This window comes from Spea bombifrons, chromosome 2, assembly GCF_027358695.1.
Source record: "Spea bombifrons isolate aSpeBom1 chromosome 2, aSpeBom1.2.pri, whole genome shotgun sequence".
NCBI classification, from domain to species: Eukaryota; Metazoa; Chordata; class Amphibia; order Anura; family Pelobatidae; genus Spea; species Spea bombifrons.
In genome coordinates, this window is record NC_071088.1 from 19,115,935 (window position 1) to 19,138,347 (window position 22,413).

The 22,413-nt window shown below is 40.0% G+C and overlaps 1 pseudogene; it reads right to left on the reverse strand.

Annotated features, from left to right (window-relative positions):
* Window positions 1-10,805, reverse strand: LOC128473591 (tetratricopeptide repeat protein 19, mitochondrial-like; annotated as a pseudogene).
* Between the last annotated feature and the right edge of the window lie 11,608 nt (window positions 10,806-22,413).

Consider the following 22,413-nt stretch of genomic DNA (forward strand, 5'->3'; position numbering starts at 1 on the left):
TCATTAAATACCAGTTTTAGGTTATTTCAGTATGCAAACAAAAATATAGAAAGCTAATATGAATTATGAAAAGTTAAGGTCATGGAACAGCATACTTTTTTAAATTATAGAAATGTTCTGAGCACAAAGAAATGGTGCTTGTGCAAAACCTTTAACCACTGGTGGTGCTGTCTCCATCTGTCAAACTCATCAGATGACAAAAAAAGTACGCACATGGAGTAAAGCTCGGAAAAACTAGAAATAATTTTTGCAATGGAACATGTAGCTGTATTTAAATACAATCTTAAAAATGCAATCTTTGGATCATCTCAACTGCGTTTCTTCCTCCTGTCAAGTTCAAACAGTTCCTCTTGGATATATTTAATAGAAGCAAAGTCCTTTTTCTCCTCAGCAATCTTCAGAGCTTCCTTCAAATTCTTTTCTGCTGCAGCTAAGTGATCTGCTCCTGAGAACCAATTTATGCAAATGATACATAAACTTTAATTCATTAAAACTAGACAAGCATAGATAAAAAAAAGGTTTTGCTAAAACCACACAGGTCTTTTCTGCATGTGAAGAAGTGTTCACCAGAGTTAAGATACAGACTATTATAACGCAGAATTTTTAGTTTATAATAATACATAAGTTGAAAAAACGTACTAATCAACTTGCTTTTAACGAATAAGTGAATTTGTGAAGTTAGTGTTTTGACTGTTAGTAAACTACAAACCTACGGTTTAGTAAACACCTAATTTGTTTTAATGTTTATATATTCAAAATCATTCAGAAGACGACTCGGATTTCAATGCCAGAAGGGTGGCCGTTTGAACATAGAAAAAAAAAACAGTATTACAAAGTGGTGATGATTATGTAGATTGTGTAGGATGATCTGTTTTTTTTTGCCAGCTCAAAAGCTTGGCTCACATAGTCACATGCCTCATTGTGGAAGCCCTGTGCAGCCAACACAGTTGCCAAATCATTCATCAAGGTCACAGTCTACAAAAAACACACAACAGAAAAATGGTCATGAAAACCAGAGGAAAAACACGGTTAATAGTTACAAATAAATGTACAGTTTGTTCTATGTATTATTTAACATATAGTGAAGGCTCTGCATTGCACTGGTTGCTTTCCTTGTTCACCTGTGGGTGCAGCTCCCCCTGCTCCTCCTTACAGATCTGCAGAGCTTTTTCATACATTCCTTGTGCTTCTGCAAATTGTGCAATGCTCATTAGGTAAGTCCATACGAATCCAGACAGAGACCCAGGAGTAGACGAGTGTTGGACTTTTCCTCTGCTGTTAGGGGAAACAGGACAAGTCTTACAAACTGAGACATGTACATTGAACTGTATGTGATGGACAGAGGTCTGACCTGGTAGATCCAGCATTCCGTCCTCCCTCTCTATCTTCTCCTTAAGACTCAGGATACAGAATTGGTATCCGGCCACAGCCAGTTCATTTCTGAGACATGAAAAGGAAATCCAAGTTTGTTTTCACCATAAAAGGCTGGAATACAATTCTATTATGGCCTCTTAGTATATAGATGGCTGGCTACTATTACTTACTTGTTTTGCTCTGCATAGATACAGGCCAACTTCAGTGATATCTCAATGAAAGAGTTATCATCCTGGAAACAACACAAACGTATCAAAACATCTGAAGGATAATAATGATCTTGCTAGAAAGAGAAATTAAATTGGGCATACCTGTTTAACACCTCCATCAAGCATGTAGGTCATTGCTGCCTTGAAAAGCTTTTCTGACTTTAAGAAAAATGAAAAATATTTTTAATTTTATGAAGTCCATGATGTTTGAGTATGGTCTCTCGAAAGATATATACCGTATTTGCTCGATTATAAGACAAGGTTTTTTCAGAGCAAATAACCATAGTCTTATATTTGAGGTTGTCTTATAATCCGACCTCAAATAGAGGTCTGACTACAAGACTAAGATCCAGATCCCCCTTCTCTCTGGCAGCCAGTGGACGCCTGTGCGATGTGTGCAGACAACCTCCGCTGCTGCTGGCACTTCCTCTGGGGCTTCTATGGCGGAGCGATGGCATCACATGACCTTCTGGTACTCGGTCATAAAAGCCCCGGCGGGGGTGCATCGTGCGGACCTCCATCGGCTGCCCCCACTACACACCAAGGAATTTGAAGCACAGGGGACAAGTCTAGGGATGCACTGGTAAGTTGGTGGATGGTAAGAGTGGCAATATGGGGTGTATAAGGTCTTTCTGGAGGCAGAGTGGCATATAGGGAGTTAAAAGAAATATCAGGGAGGCAGAGTGGCATATGGGGGTAGAAGGGATTTCTGGAGGCAGAGTAGCATTTAGGGGTATATAAGGCATATCTGGGAGGCAGAGTGGCAAATAGGGGATTAAAATTCATGTCAGGGAGGCAGAGTGGCATATAGGAGGTATAAGGCATATAGGAGGTATAAGGCATATCTGAGGGTAGAGTGGCTTATTATGGAAGCAGAGTGGCATATAGGGGGTATAAGGCATTTCTGGGGGGCAGAGTGGCATATAAGGCATATCTGGGGGCAGATGTGCATATATGGGGGCGGAGTGGCAAATAAAAAGAAATAAAAGCAAAAAAATTTTCTCAATCATAGTTATTAAGTATGACAAATAGTTTACATGTGAATTAATAATAATAATTTTGAGGGGCCATCTTATAATCAGGGTCGTCTTATAATTGAGCAAATACGGAAACCATATGAAACAAAGCCTAGTTCTTCAGTACCACATTGTATTAACTGTATAAAACACTGTATTTAAATGTGGTTTAGCGTGGCACACACAGGCTTGGTTGTGAGCTAATTTGATACTTTCTAAAAGGTATTTCTAGAGGATTCGTCTCCCCTCCTTTTCCTACATGAAGCAGGAAACAGATTTAGTGCCCACCAATACAATCAAAACACTATTACCTATACACTGTTCCTAATTATAGTATAAGTATAGAGAGCACACTTTTTTTTTATAGTAGTTTAGGTTGAGAAAAGACTTGTGTTCATCAAGCTCAACCCTTTTCCTATTCCTTGTTTACCACTGTAGATCCAAAAGAAGGCAAAAAAAACTTATGTCATCAATTTCGATTTGTGCTTTCAATGGGGAAAAAATCCTTCTTTACTCCAAATGGCAATCAGATGTCTCCTTGGATCAACAAGCACTAAATAAAGATTAATTCCTATACTATCATACATTGCCCTCTAGGTTCTGCTTCATTAAAAAGTATCCAGGCCCCTGTGTCTAATCTATTTGTTAGCACCACCTTTTCAGGCAGTGAATTCCATACTTTTATTGTCCTTACGGCAAAAAAATTCCCTCTGCTGACCTCTTGTCGTTTGTAACGTTCTATTAATGAACAGCTCTTTAGAAAGCCCTTTGTATGGGCCTTGTACGTATTTATATAATACCACATCCCCTCTAAGACGCTTTTTTCCCCGTGTTTAAATTTAACTTTTTTTTAGCCTTTCTTGATAACTAAAACTTTCCATTCCCCTTATTAGTTTTGTAGCACTCTTCTGAACTTTCTCTAGTTCCATAATGCCTTTTTAAAGAAAAGGCACCCAGAATTGAACTGCATATTCAAAGTAGGGTCTCACCATGGAACTGTAAAGAAGCAGAATAATATCTTCCTCCCGTGAGTCCCAGTGAATACTCCTTTTAATACATGCCAAATTAACAGGTCTTTACTAACAGGTGTATAAAATCAAACACATAGGCAGCCATCTCGACACTGGCAGTAGAATGGGTCGTACTGAAGAGCTCAGTGACATTAAATGTTACACTGTTATAGGATGCCACCTTTGCCACAAGTCAGTCGGTCCACTGCTCTATTATTGTGAAGTGGAAGAGTCTAGAAGTAACAGCTGTACAATGTATAGTGCCTACTATAATGTTTGGTAGAGAAGGGATAACAGGCTAGAAGTGTTTTCAGGGTTTGGGACTCTTAGTTATAGTGAACGGTAATATCTGTATGCTGCAACATCTAATCTGCAATGCACAAATATCTTAACATCTCCAAATTTTCTGGTACTGTATAAAACGATAAAACAATTCAAAAAATGCCAAAAAGCAATCCTGAGATCTGGAACTGAATAAATCAAACAGAAGTTGGACCAATATGTCTTCCTTTATTCACAGCTTAGCATCACACATCTAGTTAGGTTCAGAAAAGCCAAAACAAACTGCATCGAAGAATAAAAGTGATACGCAAAGTAAAACAACTACATAATTGTACATGTGATAAATCATCTTTTGCTCTTTGCACCTAAAATGCTGGGGTTTTTGGAAACCACTGAACCAATCTGGTTACTATTGTACACTAATACACTATTACTGTGTATTGATACCGTTGCTGAATTTAGCTGTAAAACCCATTATTTCATAGCATGATGTACATTTTAGGTATGTTTTAATTTTACCATAATTAATTTTATATTTGTACTCACATTGTCAAGCTGGCCCCTGAGAAAAGCCAAGTTGGCCATCTGGAAGTATAAAAATAAACACATTTTAATGCAGCAAGTTTGGATAACTTCTTAATCAGAATGGAGTATAAAGATTCTAAAATCTCCATATTACCAGGGAGAAACAGCACTGGGCTGCCACAATTTAAACATTTTCACCAAGGATATTCTGGATAAACCTGTTTGAGCCTCCTTTATCATGGTACCTATATTTGAGTCTGCTAACCAATTACATCCCAGAAAAGGCAGTTCAATGAAAATTTCAGTTTAGTTAGCATATGTAAATAAACCAGAAAAAAGAGAAATTCAATCTTTATAAATTTCATTATCGATTAGTTGAATCCGACCTCAAATAGAAGCCGGGGGGCATCTGCACAATGCGCGCAAACAACCTCGGCTACTGCCCTTCACTTCCGCTGGTGCTTCTATGACTGAGTGCCGGCGTGACATGACCTTCTGGTGCTCCACCATAGAAGCCCCAGTGGAAGTGAAGGGTACCAGAGGGATACAGGTTCCCATCAGAGCTGCGGGGGATCCTCCTCTCTGACAGCTGATGAATGCCTGCGTGATGCGCACAGACAACCTCCGCTACTGCCCTTCACTTCCGCTGGGGCTTCTATGATCACATGACCTTTCGGTCATGTGATCGGTTTTTTATTCTGATGTTTGTTTTAACACCCAGTTTGTTCCTTACATTATTTTAAATAAACGAAAAATTTGTATTTCTTTTAGTCCAATAAATCGAAAAAAAATAATCAGCCAACTAATCGATTATGAAAATAATAGTTGCAGCCCTAAATCTATTCTTCTATTAAAATACATAACTAATATCTTGTTCAAAACATCTTGCGGAAATAATACTGCTCATACATTCACACAAGTTTTAAGGGGCAAAAAATCCAGTTTCTACGTGAGCTGCACACAATTACCAGGTCATAAGTATAGATGATCCCTCTCTTGCTGTCTGACTCCTGGGCCAAATAAAGTGCCTGATGGAGGATCTCCTCTGCTTCATCCATCTCACTTTTCATAATGCTCAACTAAGGATAAGAAACATGAGATTTCAATTACCACGCAACACAAACATATATAGTTTAGTAACAGTTTCTTAAAGTCTATGTTATCAAAATATTACCACTGAATTATTCATTATTTACCTTTACAGATCCTCTTTTCAGTGTTAACCAGCGCATGTACATTTTACATTGGGGCTGTCAGATGTTCGACAATAACATAAGTGAACGAAGCATTGAAAAAACATCACTTATGTGATCCGTGACCTTCATATGTTGCATTCACTATGATATCTAATTTTGACATGGGCAGGAGTGTGGGACAACACAGCAGTTATTGAGGTTTACTCAAAATTACAAAAGTGACATTCTGTGCACCTGTAATTACTGTGGTGGCATTTCAATTTCAGTGGTTCTAGGATAAAGCCAAAATGAACATAAGTCTTTCTTCCATTTCATTCCATTACTGACCCCTGTATTAACATTCAGATTGGCACAGAATAGGACTGCGAACTTCTCCGAAAAGACGATGATGTCCATGGCAGGAGCTCTTCATTCTCAGGCTTAACAAGCACTGCTTTGGAATAAGCACGCTAGTGCTAAACGAGTCAATCGTGAGGTGTGACCCTACAGAAGCCTTTTTTATTGTTGTCAAGGACGTGAATAAAGTTTTTCATTTTTGACTATCACGTTGATTGCTGCCTTCATTTCGGCTTCCTCCTGGATGTGCAACCGCTCATTTGTTCTTTTAACAAGCATGTTACCAATGACAACTTGTCTGAAGCACACTTCATGCTCCACACTTATCAGGTACTTTCCTTATTAACTCCCTTCAGTCCCCAATGGATGTACATTTAATAAAGCCTCTTAGGACAGGGCTCGACAAATCCCAGGCGCCAGGTCGACAGAGAATTTTGTCCTGGCGACTACCGTGTTTCCCCGATAGTAAGACACCCCCGATAGTAAGACGTATCGGGGGTTTCAGAGGGGTCGGCTAATATAAGCCGTACCCCGAAAGTAAGACATATGTCTTACTTTCGGGGAAACACGGGGGATTTGCCGGGTCCGCCACTCTAAGGGGCCGGGAAGTCCCCACCAAGGCCGGCCTTACGTGTCTGCGGCCGCACAGGATTTAAATTAAAACATCGGGGTTTTTTTTTAACTTTATTTAACATCCTCCATGTTAAATAAAGTTTTTTTAACTTTATTTAACATGGAGGATGTTAAATAAAGTTGAAAAAAAACCCCGATGTTTTTATTTAAACCCTGTGCGGCCGCAGACCCCTAAGGCCGGCCCCTTAGAGCAGGGCCGACCTTTGGGGTGTGCGACCGCACAGGGCGCCACACTCCAGGGGGTGCCAACCTGCGGCACCCGGCACCCCTCCAGAGACGGACAGTAATGTCCGCCGCTGGAGGAGCAGGCTCGCAAGGGAGCGGTATCGGAGGTCTTTAACAGACCTCCGGCTCCCTTGAGTGATTTTAAGCCGGGTTCAACCCGGCTTAAAATCACTCAAGGGAGCCGGAGGTCTGTTAATGACCTCCGATACCGCTCCCTTGTGATCTGCGCGGCAACAGCTGTTGTGCGCCGGGGTTTCTTGTCAGATCCCGGCGCACAACACTGAAGCCGCGCCCACCGCTGTCCGTGCCCTCTGAACCAGGAAGAAGACAGAACTGAAGAAGAGGAGCGAAGAGGAGGAAAAGAAGCTGAAAGAAGAAAGGAAAGGTAGGAAAGAATTAAGTGAGAGTGGATTGGTGTATGTGTGTGTGGATTGGTGTATATGTGTGTGGATTGGTGTATATGTGTGTGGATTGGTGTATATGTGTGTGGATTGGTGTATATGTGTGTGTGGATTGGTGTATATGTGTGTGGATTGGTGTATATGTGTGTGGATTGGTGTATATGTGTGTGGATTGGTATATGTGTGTGGATTAGTGTATATGTGTGTGGATTTGTGTATACGTGTGTGGATTTGTGTATATGTGTGTGGATTGGTATACGTGTGGATTGGTAGGTGTGTTGATTGGTAAGTGTGTGAGAGTGATGGGTGTTATGCTGTACCATTTCCAATGTCTTTTTCATGATCTAATTATGCTCTAAAAGTACATCATAACTCCCATCACTCTCAATTTTTTCCCAATATAAGACATACCCCGAAAGTAAGACATAGTGGGGCTTTTAGGGATAAAAAGAAAGTAAGACACTGTCTTACTTTCGGGGAAACACGGTAGGTGTTTGTCAGCCTGTTACAGCCACAAAAAAAATCACTCCCACGGACAGATCCTGTAGGCTGAAAACGCGGTTGCAGGAAAGCCAGCAATCGCGTTTTCAGCTGCCACAGGCAGCTTCAGGGAAGCTGGTTGAGTGTTGATTGGGTCCCCACACAAGTGTGGGGACCTGACCCAACACCCCCCAGCTGCCTGATTGCTCCATGAGAGCGAAAGTGCAGCGTTAACCCCTTCAATGCCGCGATCGTGGCATTTTAGGGGTTAATTCCCGTTTTGTAACGAGCCCCCACAAGCCCTGTGATGACTCCTGTAGGCACGGAAGCCTACATCAGTCATCAGAGAGACTCCCCCCTGCAATGGCTGGTCTATAGACCAGCAATTGCGTCCCAGCTGCCAGAGGCAGCTTCAGGGACAGGGGGAGAGGGTTCTTCGGTCTCCACATGAGTGTGGAGACCAGCCCCAACCCTCCCCCGCTGCCCGATCGCTCCATGAGTGCGACAGTGCAGCGTTAACCCCTTCAATGCGTATTCGTGGCATTGCAGGGGTTAACATTTGTCCCCACAAGCTTGTGGGGACTAAATATCAGTCAATGCTGTGCTCCAATGGAACCTCAGCATTGAAAGAGTTTAAAGAGTTTCTTTCAACGGCGGTCTTTTGACAGCCTGGACTCCCCCTGTCAGCAGTGCTGGGTTCCTAATGACTGTTTGTAATGGCTGCCTGTGGAGCAACAGTAAGCCGTTACATAAGGAATGCCCAATAATTGCTGATGTCATCAGAGGACAGGATATCCCCTGCAGGGTCTGTCTACTGGCTCATCACACATATTGCAATGTCTAATGCAAGTCCAAGGATAATTCCTTAGTGATTACAGTGTGATCAATTCAGGGGGATCGAAGGGAAGAAGGTGAGGGAAGTGGGGGGAAATGTAAAAAAAAAAATATATTTGAAAAATAAATTACAAAAATTAAATAAAAAAAACAAACAATAAAGTGAGCTAAGCGATGTCCCTGTGACATGTCAGAGAGGTCCCTAGAGTGATCTCTATCCATATTGCACTGATGGCAGTGCAAAAAAATAACAATTATAAAAATAAAAACTCTTACATCCCATTGCCTTAGTTCTACATGTAAACTACCCCCAAACCCATTAAGCCATAACTACTAAAAATACTACCCTATAGGTTATGGAGGGTATGTTTGTAATCAGGGGATGTTAATGAAAATAAATTCGGTTCCACATCTAAAATGTAGAAGAAAGCCTAAGAAAATTGCCTTTTTATATGGTTTCAAACAAAAGCCCTATGTGTTCTCAAAAAAAAAGATGTGTAATTTGTGTGTGTACATCAAACAGGGAAGAATCTTAATGAAACCCACATATTGTAAATATGTTGATACGACATCCCTGGTTCACGCTGTAAACATTTGTTCTCATAGAAATCTATGAGATCGATTTCAGTTGTCCCTCTGCTTGCGAGGAGGGACCAACAAGATCCGGCCCTCCCTTGGTTTTACCAGGGAGGGAAGGGGCTACAACATATCCCCCCGTGAACACCTCACTCACAAATTATTTTAATCAATTCCACTGATCTTGGAATTAAATATTTTATAACCAGTTCCTCTGTAAAAAAAAAAAAATAGCCAAATCACAAATATATATATATATATATAGATAGATATAGATATATCTATCTATATATATATATATATATGCACACACACACAGATATAACCATCAGAATCACTAAAGCAGCAAGGCACACATTGGAATTTGGACACATTTAATAACATTACATAAAATCACCGTTTGCCATTACCTGCCTTTTTTTTCTTCTTTACATTTCTTTGTACAGTACCTTGGCTTTCTTTAAAAGATATATTATTCTTTCTTCTGATTCGGTAATCTCTTCCTCTTCTTTATTGCCAAGAAGTTTAGAAAACAGGGAAAATACTAGAAGAAGAGAAATACAAGAATAGAAAAATGTAAAGGTCTAACTACAAGCAAGTGAACATCATTCTATCACTAAGATATGATTATTTGGTGCTAATCAAATGGTGGGTGAGCCAATAGGTGCATTAGAGTCACTAGAGACATCAAGTTCTCAAAGGAGCCCATCCTGATTCTTGAGAGGACCTAAACCCTAATTAATAGAAGGGGTTCCAGCCAACTCTGGTATGGCCCATGTGCCTTCTCTCAACACAATCCACAGCCGAGTCAGAAAATTCTTCCTTGTTGCAAATATCAAAACTGTGATTCGTAGGACTGTATTATTTTTGAATGCTTTTGTACTTGCAATAAAAGCACAAGCAACACTGCAGCTCAATCATTAATAGGGGTTATTTTGCCATCAATAAGCTTTACAACGGGTAAAGAGCAACCAAACCCCGGATATATTTTTTGATGGTTTGACACAGGATTAGGCAATGTTTAAAATAGTTTACATAAATGACTTCCCTCAATTAGCTCCCAATGCCTTTCACAACCACAAAAAGCTGCCACTGAAACCAGTTTCAACCAGTGGTGTCGGCAGAGGGCAGAAGGTAAGCTCTACTTGTATTCCTCACTAGATGCAGAAAAAAAAATAAAAAAAAAACTTTACTCACTTTGATGTTTTGTATTGTTTATTTAAATCAATGGAAATTCACATTTTAACATTAACACCTACGAATCTACCAGCAGTTTGAATTACGTAACTCTTCCTCAGCCACACAATTTAAACAAAATTACCATTAGCTTTTTTGGGGGGGGGGTGTTAACTCAACATTTACATATTTTTACTATGAAGTGTAAAATTTGTGTTTGCTTCATTTCAATAAACTGTAACAATTACTCGATTATGAAGTGAATATCACAGGCAAAGAGTCGGGAATACAAAGAACAAGCCAGTAGCATGGCTTACCGCAACAGACTGCCCCCAAACCTCAGCAAGGGACCGGCTCACCTGTGACAGCCATGAGAAAGGACCCTTTCCTGCTGTCCCTGGACTTGCCATGTTTGCTCCATTTATCTACACACACAACAATGACGTATGTCTGCAGCAGGATGCAATATTCCTGCTACGGACTGCCCGCTGTGGAACTACGAGACCACCCGAGATTGCCTCCACCCGCCAAGCCCTTAGTCCTATATAGTGATGTCCGGATCATGAACGAATCGTTCATTTGATCCGGTTCTTTTTAGTGATCCGGATGAGTCGGTTCACTAGACTGAACGATTCGTTTGTAGCGGTTCAGTCTGTGAATCATCATGCAGCTGTAACCTGATCCTAGAGCTGTGAGTCATCTGCAGAGCACTCTGGGGTCAGGTTACAGCTCATTAATTCTCATAGGAACGATGACTCATAGAGTCAGAGAGTCGTTCAAAGAGTCGAATGATCCGAAGAGTCGAATGAACCGAAGAGTCGAATGAACCGAAGAGTCGAATGAACCGAAGAGTCGAATGAACCGAAGAGTCGAATGAACCGAAGAGTCGAATGAACCGAAGAGTCGAATGATTCGAATCTTACAGGGATCCGGATCTTACAAGGATCCGAATCTTACAGAGATTCGAATCATTCAGAGAATATTACTGATACCATACTTTTATAAATAAATACATTAATAATGTTCACACTGCCCCCAGGATTTATATTCCCCTGAGTTTGCCCCCCTTTACCTATAACTGCACCTACAGTTAACTTTATTAAATTAATTAAATTAACCCTCAGTCATCAGCATAAAATTAACCCTTATACCCCATCAACCATAACTGCCCCTGAAATTAACCGTAAAGATCCCATTAACCATAACGGCCCCTGAAATTAACCCTAAAGACCCCATTAACCATAACGGCCCCTGAAATTAACCCTAAATACTCCATTAACCATAACTACCCCTAAATTAATTGCATGTACTCCAGATAAATTACCTAATAAATTGGTATGGTTGATGGGGTCTTTAGTGTTAATTTGGGGGCAGTTATGCTTAATGGGGTGTTTAAGGATAATTTAGGGGCAGTTATGCTTAATGGGGTCTTTAGTGTTAATTTGGGGGCAGTTATGCTTAATGGGGTGTTTAGGGTTAATTTGGGGGCAGTTATGCTTAATGGGGTGTTTAGGGTTAATTTGGGGGCAGTTATGCTTAACGGGGTGTTTAGGGTTAATTTAGGGGCAGTTATGCTTACTGGGGTGTTTAGGGTTAATTTGGGGCAGTTATGCTTAATGGGGTGTTAAGGGTTAATTTTAGGGGCAGTCATGGTTGATGGTGTGTTAAGGGTTAATTTTAGGGCAGTCATGGTTGATGGTTTAGGGTTAATTTAATGGTGAGGGTTAATTTAATTAATTTAATAAAGTTAGCTTAAGGTGCAGTTGCAGGTAAAGGGGAATGTAAATCCTGGGGGCAGTGATTATGAATGTATTATTTATAACAGTATGGTGATATTCTCTTAATGATTAGAATGCCAATGAAGGCAGAGAGTCGTTCAAAGATCCGGATCTTACAATGATCCGGATCTTACAATGATCCGGATCTTACAATGATCCGGATCTTACAGTGATCCGGATCACTGTAAGATTCGGATCCCTGTAAGATCCGAATCTTTGAACGACTCTCTGCCTTCATTGACATCACTGGAGGCAGGGGGGAGGATTCATAATAAAAGGGGCGGGGCCAATCGTTAGTGTGCCTGCACGGAGTTACTGGAAAACAGTAACTCCGTGCAGAGACACTGAGTGATCCGAAGATCCGGATCATGAATCGGATCATTTCAGTGAACGAATCGAAATGATCCGATTCACTTTAATGATCCGAACTTCCCATCACTAGTCCTATAAGGGAGCGACATAACAAACGCACGGTGCCCTGTAACATGCTGCTTTCAGGCGACAACTTCCTCTTTTCCCTGCCATGTGACCAAGACAGTTGTCATGTGACATAACGGAGCCAATGGAGTCTTCGGATACGCAGGATGCTGTCTTGTATAATCGTCTAATACTCGGTTTTTGATGTTTCGGACGGCAGATCAAATCGTACTGCCGGCTTGGGAGCATGCATTTTGGCTTCAGTTGTCAGAGGAGAGCCGAGTACCGCCTGGCCTACGGATCCTAAAAAGACGTTCGTTCCGGCCGGGCATGCCCGGGAGATGTGATGTCAGTGCGTTCCTCGAACCCGTATTTGGCACTTTCTTAGGACAGTAATTGTTGCTTGCACACTTCTTCCACCGCTTCCCATTGGTCCATTTTTGCCCCCTCCCTTAATGTCCCTCTTTTCTGGGAGCTCAGGATGCTTTCTGGGTATCAGTGTTCTGCAGTCCTCACAGTCACATTAATTTGTATAGACACAGAAAACATCTACTTGTTCATTCAAAAGCACCAATAAAAATATTATTCTTAAAAAGAACTTTGGTACATAATTATAGATAGGTGGAAAGAAACATGAAAAATCCTGGTAAAGCCCTACCCTTCTAATCACAGGTAACCCTCGTAGGCCGTATGAAAACTGCTGCTACTCAGGATGTAAAGATATTAATTCACCTATATTAAAACAGTGTGTTTGTGATATACAGAGGAGAAAAAACTTAAAGTAAGTTGCTCAGATGTAAATAAAACTTCTATAAATTCTACATTTTAGTTTGTAACTAGAATGCTAATGCCATATAAAAATGTTGAAAGTTATAAGGGCAACAAAGAAGCCTCTATGTCCAGACCCAAGCTGTGAGGAACATGAGAATTTTATTTTCACAAAAACAATGACAAATGAGTGAAACTGTTAAAAGTACAAGGACATCAGCGATTGTCTTGTGAGATTGTATCAGTAACCGCGTCCTGCTCGTTTCTTGTTTTAAAACATTAAGCGAAGGCCAGTTTGAACTGACATTTTGCGCAGACTCGACATATCTTATATATTTATAAAGCACTAGAGTTCATTTTAGAAAACTTTAAATAGTGTAAGAGGTGGGGATAATAATAATAATAATGTAATATTATATACGTGGCCGGGATAGCCTGTGCACCCTGGTGCTCTATCAAATGGGACTTTTGCATTCAGGATTAGGTATATGAGCTGGCTGTGACCGGAAATGTGTGTTGTTGCTTCGTATGACACTGTTTCTTTCAAGAAAGTAAAGTATACTTCTTACTTTGTCTGCTTTGTGTCCGTACTTTAATTCATAAAATCAACCTTTACAGATCCTCTTGTGCGACATGCAGCTGATTCAACAAGACATCAGCCCAATGGACAGAGAGGTTTAGAATAAACTAAACATGGGAAGAGAGAATGATTAATGCAGCCATCTATTTCCTTGGGCGCTGCACTAAACCTGACCCAGGGCAGCACCCACTTGTTTGCCCATAGAATTGCAATAGGAAATCAAAGGAAGCACATGAACAATCCAGTAAGGCATAGATTATCTGAGCAAAATGTAATGGTTCTGAGAGTTTTAAGTAGGATGGCAAGACACAACAGTGGGTTTCCCAGGCCCTTTGGATGACCGTGTTCAGATTAGACTCAGCATCTTTTTCATGTGCACATACGGCTTTGACCGCTTGCATGCATAGTAGATACTAGTTGAAATATAAGTGAAGTAGCGCTAGATGTAATGGACAAACGTAACTTGTGACTGATTGTGTGACACCACATTGTACAGCACTGTGGAATATAAGGACACTAAAAACCAATACATAATTCTCGGTATGGACATAGCAGTGAGGTCATTGAAGGGTTGAACTTTGATATCATTTTACTCACCTTTACATTACGTGTTGTAATGTTGCATTGTTCAGACCCATCCACGTTATGCCCTGGTCTCTCCCTCAATGCTCATTAACCCACAAAACTAGCACTGAGCATGCGGAATTGACTGAATTCCTAACTCTTGGAAAACTGGTTGGGACATGAGACTGTTGAGACTGTACAAATCAAATTGGGACAACTGTCATATATGAACCTACCACTATTAGTAAACATCTAATTCATTAGAATTCTACAACATTATTTTTCCGAACAGTTTGGTTTGTTTTGAGGTATATATGGTCACTATTATTATGAGGCAACACAATTATAATGGAGAATTCATTTTATACAAAGCTGATTCTTGGATATGAAGGGCAGATTCTCCTTTCAATCCATGCCCATGCAACCCCCTGTTTGTCTCTCCGTGTACCAGTTCAAAATTATTTAAAAAGGCCCTTCCGACCTGGACCACACTGATCCAAGTTGGATGTGCTCTTTCTAAACTATTTTGATTCGGCACAGGGAGACAGGTGTGTATTGGGATCATGTTACATCACGTGACCCTGTGGTGAAACCAAGGCTGCTCGCAAAGTGTGTGAGCAGCCGGAGAGGAAGCTGCAGGAGCAGTGAGAGGTAAGCGGGGGCGGGGTCTATGTATATGTGTTTGTATATATGTATGTATGTGAGCAATGGAAGTGTACTTGTGTGCGTGTGTATTGTGTGTGAGCATGCATGTGTAGGTGTGTGTGAGCATGTATGTGTAAGTGGGGTGGGATCGAGTGTGCCCCTGCATTTACTGTTTCTTAGTTGAATTCAAATATCATCCACCTTCCACTTCTCCACAACCCTTATCCTGACATTCCTTCCGCTCTACCCTTTTCAGTGCTTGGGAATTTGAGTTAGTCTTATATTAGATGTTTTATTTTTTGGTATTTTGCTTACAATGCATAGATGTGCAAGATGTGGCTTGAACTACACGAGATCCACCTTTCCTGCTACCCTGAAGTAGTCTGTTAGTGTGAAACCACAGAGTGCAGTCTTTTGTTTATTTATCAGAAATGACCCATAAGGCACATTGAATTCAAGACTTTGTATCGTTAGGCTTGCGTAAAGGGGCACACATGAGTGGGTTTTCATTTATTCAGCCAACAAGTGGGGACCAGAAGAATGATTCAGTCAGCAGCAGCATTCTGTTGGTGGTAGAGGCAATAAGACCTTCTTGAAACCTGTTAATGTGTGTGGTGCATGAGTCTTCCGTTTTCTGTTTTTAATGCATTTGTTTGGTCTTTTCACTACAGGATCCACCCAATTCCCGTACAATCCCTTGACTATGGGAATGATGAGCAGCACACCACCATCTTCTATGTCATGCGCACCACCTTCTATGACACAAAGTTCTGCCCACCAGCAGAGCCGCATGTGGGAACGCGAGCCAGCACCTCTCCTCTCCTCTCAGTATGAAACCCTCTCAGACAGTGATGACTGAACGAGTTTGGACCTTGCAGAGGATATATGATGGTGCATATGTAAGGGTTTCAGCAGTATGCTCTTACCCTGAGAGACTTTTCATGAAGCAGCCCAGGATGAGAGAGAGATAAGACACCCTCCAACACCTGGATTTAAGTGTGCTGTGAACATTTTAAAGGAATCCTGACCTGTTCTCAGCAGAATGTAATTAATAAAGAACTTATGTTATACATTAAATATGTAAAGAAATTTTAAAGAGATACATGGACTGTCTGACAAATTCCCAATTTACAGCTATTTGTAAAGAAAACCCATAATATCTTTAAAATCATTCTTTTTGTAAATATTTGCAGTGTTTTTTCCCTTTTTTGCTGTAGTACCTGGTGTATGTATGTTTCAAAACAATGCCTTGGCACACGAGGAACAGTTTTGTATTTTATTTTTCTTGTTTTAAACAATCTTTTTTTCCAAGTGTTTAAATGAACCCAAGCTTGCTTCCTTTACCATTTGAGGGACAGAGGGGGGTTGAAATAGTTACCTCTCTGACTTAACCCTTCTGATACCAGAGGAGTGATTTATACTGTGCAAAGCAATGTGTTACTCCTCCCTCTGGCAGCGGAGGGGATAATGGCAGAAATCCGCTCCTGTTTTAACCGCACCTTATGGCAACTGGTCTTGTTAAGATTTAAGACCACCCAGCCATCATTTGTTTTACTTTTCACTGGACTCTTTCTTAAATATCTGTATTTTTATGTTGGTTTTAAATTTATTTGGTGAAAAGCATAGAACACACCTACCAATTTAACACCCATACCTTCTTGAGACATTGCCTCTGTTCCTAACAGGTTTATAATATTCCTTTTATCAGATCTACCATATGAACGAAGCTTCTCTGCACTAGCAATGTCCATTGCACACTCGTGTCTGTGAATTTTAGGTTCTGGGTGTTATTGGGTTTTGTTTCCCTCCTCTGCAGGAATATATTCCTCAGGGAAATGAATAGATATATGTGTATAGGCAGGATTGTTACCAATTAAACACTGGCAGGTTGGTTCCTTAGATGCTTTTTTTTTTTCCCTCACAGCTTCATTAAATTCTATACATGAATTGTAATAAAATTGGTTTCCTGCAGAACACGATTTTAATTGTTTATTTTTTTGTGTAAAAGAACGTTTAGAAAATCAAAACATAAAATTGTTGTAAAAAATTTTTTTCATTGGTGATGCAACATTATGGTTTACTTACTATTTCTATGTAAAAAAAAAAAAAAACTAAAAGGAGAACCCCAACCTCTATAGACATATAGAGTTTTTTTTTTTTTTTTTTTTATTCTAATATGTCTGGGTGCTGCTAAATTTCCAGTAAAGTCCTGCCCATCTCTCTGGTGTCAAGTGCAATTTTACACAATCTTTAAAGTAAGGGTTAATACTGTAGTTCCTGCCTTTTGAAAAGTATGGCATTCATGAAAGTCTCTTGCAATTTCATTTACTTTAAGTTTTATACATTTTTGAAAACTTATCAGGACATGCCAATTTAATGGCATGTAAGAAATTTAGGGATGTCAAGTGCTTTTGAAGGGACCGGCTTTAACGTACAGGCTGTCAGAACAGCAGCATTTCTAACAGCCTGTGTGAGGAATCCAGTAGTAGAAGGGAGCGGTGGTTGCAAAATGAGTTTTCTTGAAGAGCGATAGTGCAGCATTAACCATCTTCAATGCCGCGATTGTGTATGACACTGACATGGCATTACAGGGGTTAATATTGTATCAGTCAATGCTGTGCTCTTATGGAAATTTAAAACAAAAAAAAAACAGCACTTACCTGGAAGTCACGGCTGCTTCCAGTTCGGTTGCTGTGAGTTAAGGACCCACAGCAGTTTGAACCAATCAGAAGTGGGCTGATGATAATCAAATCACTCCTTGCAAATAGGAGTGATCTGATCTTTATGGCAGCCCCTGGATGACCCTGCCCTAGAAAAAAGAGAGAGGGGTCATCTAATGTAAAAGAAAAACACAAATTATAATTAAAAAAAATTAATACATAATTATTACAGTGTTTCACTTTACAGTGACATTTTAGGGCACTGATTATTGATCGGTCTGTCAGTGGCCTAAACTTGTCACTTTGATCCATCTCACTTCAATAGCCAAGGATCTAATCTGATCATCATTCCTACAAATGCATATGGAGTATTCCTGTACTCGGGTGATGTTTCTGAATACAAATCAAAGGTGTTTCAGTAATTTCCAGGGAAGGAAATTTTCCCAACTGTTTAGAGATTTTTCATTCTAAGTGATGGTGTGTATATGTGTGTATATATATATATATATATATATATATATATATATATATATATATATATAATTATTATTTCAAGAGTCCTACTTGTGCTGAAAAAAAAATGCTAGAAGTATATAAATTAAAATGTAAGTTCCAATTTAGATTTTTACAGCAATTTTAACATGAAGTCTGTTAATGGTTCATACTGTATACAGCACAGAAGTAAATCCACTAATACGATATATCCAATGTATCAATTTGAATGAGCGAGCAGGAAGTCCGGGGCACCCGGTTTGGCCGTGACCAGTAGCAGACGCAGCTCGCCAATGGCAATGATACCGTAGCATCTGTTCAACACAAGCCCTTTACAGACTACCCTGCTGAACAGACCACTTGGCCATCAATGAGGCTCTCAAACAGGTAATCTATGAACATAAGGTAGGCAATAAGCTGAGGGGCTGCCTGTCAGTTACAGCTCATCCCTCCTGCTGCATTACAGTTCTAACCGTGTTTGAATGTGCGAGTGAAACTTCAGTTACACACAGAAACTGACTCGGGTAATGCAGGGAAACCGCTGCTAATCAGTAACTGATAACAACCCCTGTATAATTATACAAAATCTGATCCCTGCCTGCACAGAGATCAGCGAACGGATCAGAAAGATATATCACCACATATATCACCCAAATAAAAAGGTATAAAATAAGCAACCTGTATAAATAACAAAATAGATTAAAAAAATCTAGGCATATGGGAGTAAGAATGACATTACAGAGACATATTAAAAACATAAAAATTGCTTTTGTCCTGTATTGTAAAAAAAAGTTCAGATTATTTTAGTCAGTTGGAGCAAAACCAGATTATTAGATATAAGGGTAACTTAGATAATAAATCATAAGTGTTTCTTTTAAAGATACAGAAATAAACAATTTATGACATAAAACAAAATATGGGACTATCCCTTTAAAATCATCTAGGACACTTAGCATCAGTAGTGATATCATGAAGAGAAAATACTGTGACATCACAATGACAAGCACCGATAACTGCAGCAACATTTCATCATCTACAGACACATCTGAGGCTGTGACGGTGCTTCACCTGCATGAAGGGTTTCTCTGCAGACATGGAGCTTTAATACAGATCCAGCCTTACAATCTCCCAAGAGGCAGGACAATCCTTCAAGGCATGGACACAGAGGTTTCACGAGCCCAGAGGTAGCCTTAATTTTGGGTATATTTATAGCATTACTAACATAATGATTTTAATGGCAGATTAACTCGTAAAGGGATTAAGGAAAAAGGAAATGGAAAGTAGGGGTATGAATGGGATATGCAAACATTCACATCTATGCGGAACAGAACCTTTAAAGTACTTGGCTGCACGGGACAGTAAACATTCCCTTTATCTGTAGAATCACAATAAAATCAACCAATTCTGGTACACAAAATATTACAAAATTGCTTTTTATTTGTAACTTTTTTTTAAAGAGTGACATTTTTATAATAGAGCGTCAGTCTATTACCTGCTTATTTTGTTTCCAGTCTGAAGTCCGGCAACCTCTGCAGGTCCACTTTCTCTTACTCTCGAGACATAAATACCCTGAAACCAAAATTTAAGGTTGTGTTAAGATGCATGTACAGAACCAATAATACAGTTCAGCTGTGACCTGTTAGGGTGTAATAGTAATAAAAAAAATAATACCGTAGCATCTGTGCAACACAAGCCCTTTACAGACTTGCCGGCTGAACAGACCACTTGGCCATCAAGGAGGCTCTCAAACAGGTAATCTATTAACGTAAGGTAGGCAATAAGCTGAGGGGCTGCCTGTCAGTTACAGCTCATCCCTCCTGCTGCATTACAGTTCTAACCGTGTTTGAATGTGCGAGTGAAACTTCAGTTACACACAGAAACTGACTCGGGTAATGGAGGGAAACCGCTGCTAATCAGTGATTGATAACAACCCCTGTATAATTATACAAAATCTGATCCCTGCTAGCACACAGAGATCAGCGAATGGATCAGAATGATAAGGGGGGAGATGGGGTGGTCTTTTTGCATCTTGCTGATATATAGCTCTATCAGCTAAACAGTCCACATATATCACCCAAATAAAATAGGTATAAAATAAGTAACCGGTATAAATAACAAACAAAATAGATTAAAAAAATCTAGGCATACAGGAGTAAGAATGACATTACAGAGACATATAAAAAACATAAATATTCCTTTTGTCCTCTAGTGTAAAAAAAAGTCCAGGTTTTTTTAGTCAATTGAAACAAAAACAGTAAATATATATAGATATAAGGGTAACTAAAATCATAAATCATAAGTGTTTCTTTTAAAGATACAGAAATAAACAGTTTATGACATAAAAAATATGGGACTATCCCTTTAAAATCATCTAGGACACTTAACTGCAGCAACATTTCATCCTCTACAGACACATCTGAGGCTGTGACGGTGCTTCACCTGCATGAAGGGTTTGTCTGCAGACATGGAGCGTGAATACAGAACTAGCCTTACAATCTCCCAAGAGGCAGGACAATCCTTCAAGGCATGGACACAGAGGTTTCGTGAGCCCAGAGGTAGCCTTTATTTTGGGTATATTTATAGCATTAATAACATAATGATCTTAATGGCAGATTAACTCGTAAAGGGATTAAGGAAAAAGGAAATGGAAAGAAGGGTAGAAATGGGATATGCAAACATCCACATCTATGTGGAACAGCACCTTTAAAGTACTTGGCTGCACGGGACAGTAAAAATTCCCTTTAACTGTAGAATGACAATAAAATCAACCAATTCTGGTACACGTAAATATTACAAAATTGCTTTTTTTTTATTTTGGTTATACACCAATGAGTTGGTGTATAATTATTTTTCTGGCAGATTAGCTCTAATTGTTAAAGGGAGGAAGGAAAAAAGAAATGGAAAGGAGGGGTGGAAATGTGATATGAGGGAATGGGAAATGTGGGGATGGGAAAGGGAATGGCATAATGGGGACAATGGGGGGTGGTGATAAGTGGGAAAATGTGAAACATATGGGAAAGGACTGGGAAAAGGGATAATTTGGGGAAAAGGGAAGAGAAATGGGAATGAAGGTGATCGATAACAAACACAGGGCAGGGGAAAAGGAATGGAATATTGAGGAATATTGGAGGGGAAATAGGATATCAAGGAATAAATGGGAGTTTGAGGGAAATGGGAAATATGTGGGTGGGTAAGTAAATGAAAAAGGGGAGATAAAAGAGCAGAAAAGGGAAATATAGGGGATAACATATGAGGATTATACATGGAATGTCATATGGGGGAAATGTGATATGGGAAACAAATGGAAGAAGGAAATTAGGAGGAATTGAAGAGAAAAATGGGGGATGGAAGAAAACTGGGCAATGGAAGAAAAGGGCAAAGGGTGTCAATTGAAGAATAGTGAAACGGGGACTAGAAGAAGTGGAGGGAATGCAAAAGGAGATAAATAGAAGAAAAGGAAGACAAGAGAAATATGATGGCAGAAGAGGCAAATGGGATCAAATAAGAGGGAATGGGAGAATGCATGAAGAGAGAAATAGGGGTTGAACAAGAGGCAAAAGGAAGAAGAGAGAAATGGAGGAAAAGAGGAAAAACAAATGGAGTGGAATGGAATAAGAGATTATTGGGGAGATGGAAGAGAGAAAAATGGGGAGTAAAAGAAGATGGAAATTGGGGAAAATGGAAGTAGAGGGATGAAGGGTGCATAACTGGGGGGGTCATGTTGGCAAATAAAAGGAAAGAAAAACAAAAATGTAGATAGAAGTGGGTAGGGATAGGGTAGATAGCCTGAGAAGGGGGGGGGGGAGGGGGTAGATGGTGTGAGAGGAGGGTAGATTGGGTTGGGGGGGCCCTTAACAGATTCTCGCACCGGGGCCCTGAGGCTTCTAGTTACGCCCCTGTGAAGAGAGAAAAGAGGGAATGATAAATATGATGAAAGAAGAGGGAAATAAGGGTTGGAAAAAGAGGCCAACTGGGGATAGAAGAGAGAAATGGGGGGGGAATGAAAGACAAAGAAGAGGAGGGAAATTGGGAGGATTGGTGAAGAAAGAAAGGGGGTCAATCTATAAAAGTGAGAAATAGGGTGAAACAAGAAGAAAATGGGTAGCAGAAAAAGAGGTCAACACGGGATGAAAGAGAGAAGTGGGGGGAATGGAAGACAATGAAATGGGGAGTAACAGAAGAGGGAATTGGAAGAGGGGATGGAGGAAGAGGCTAATGAGGAAATGGAAGAAAAGG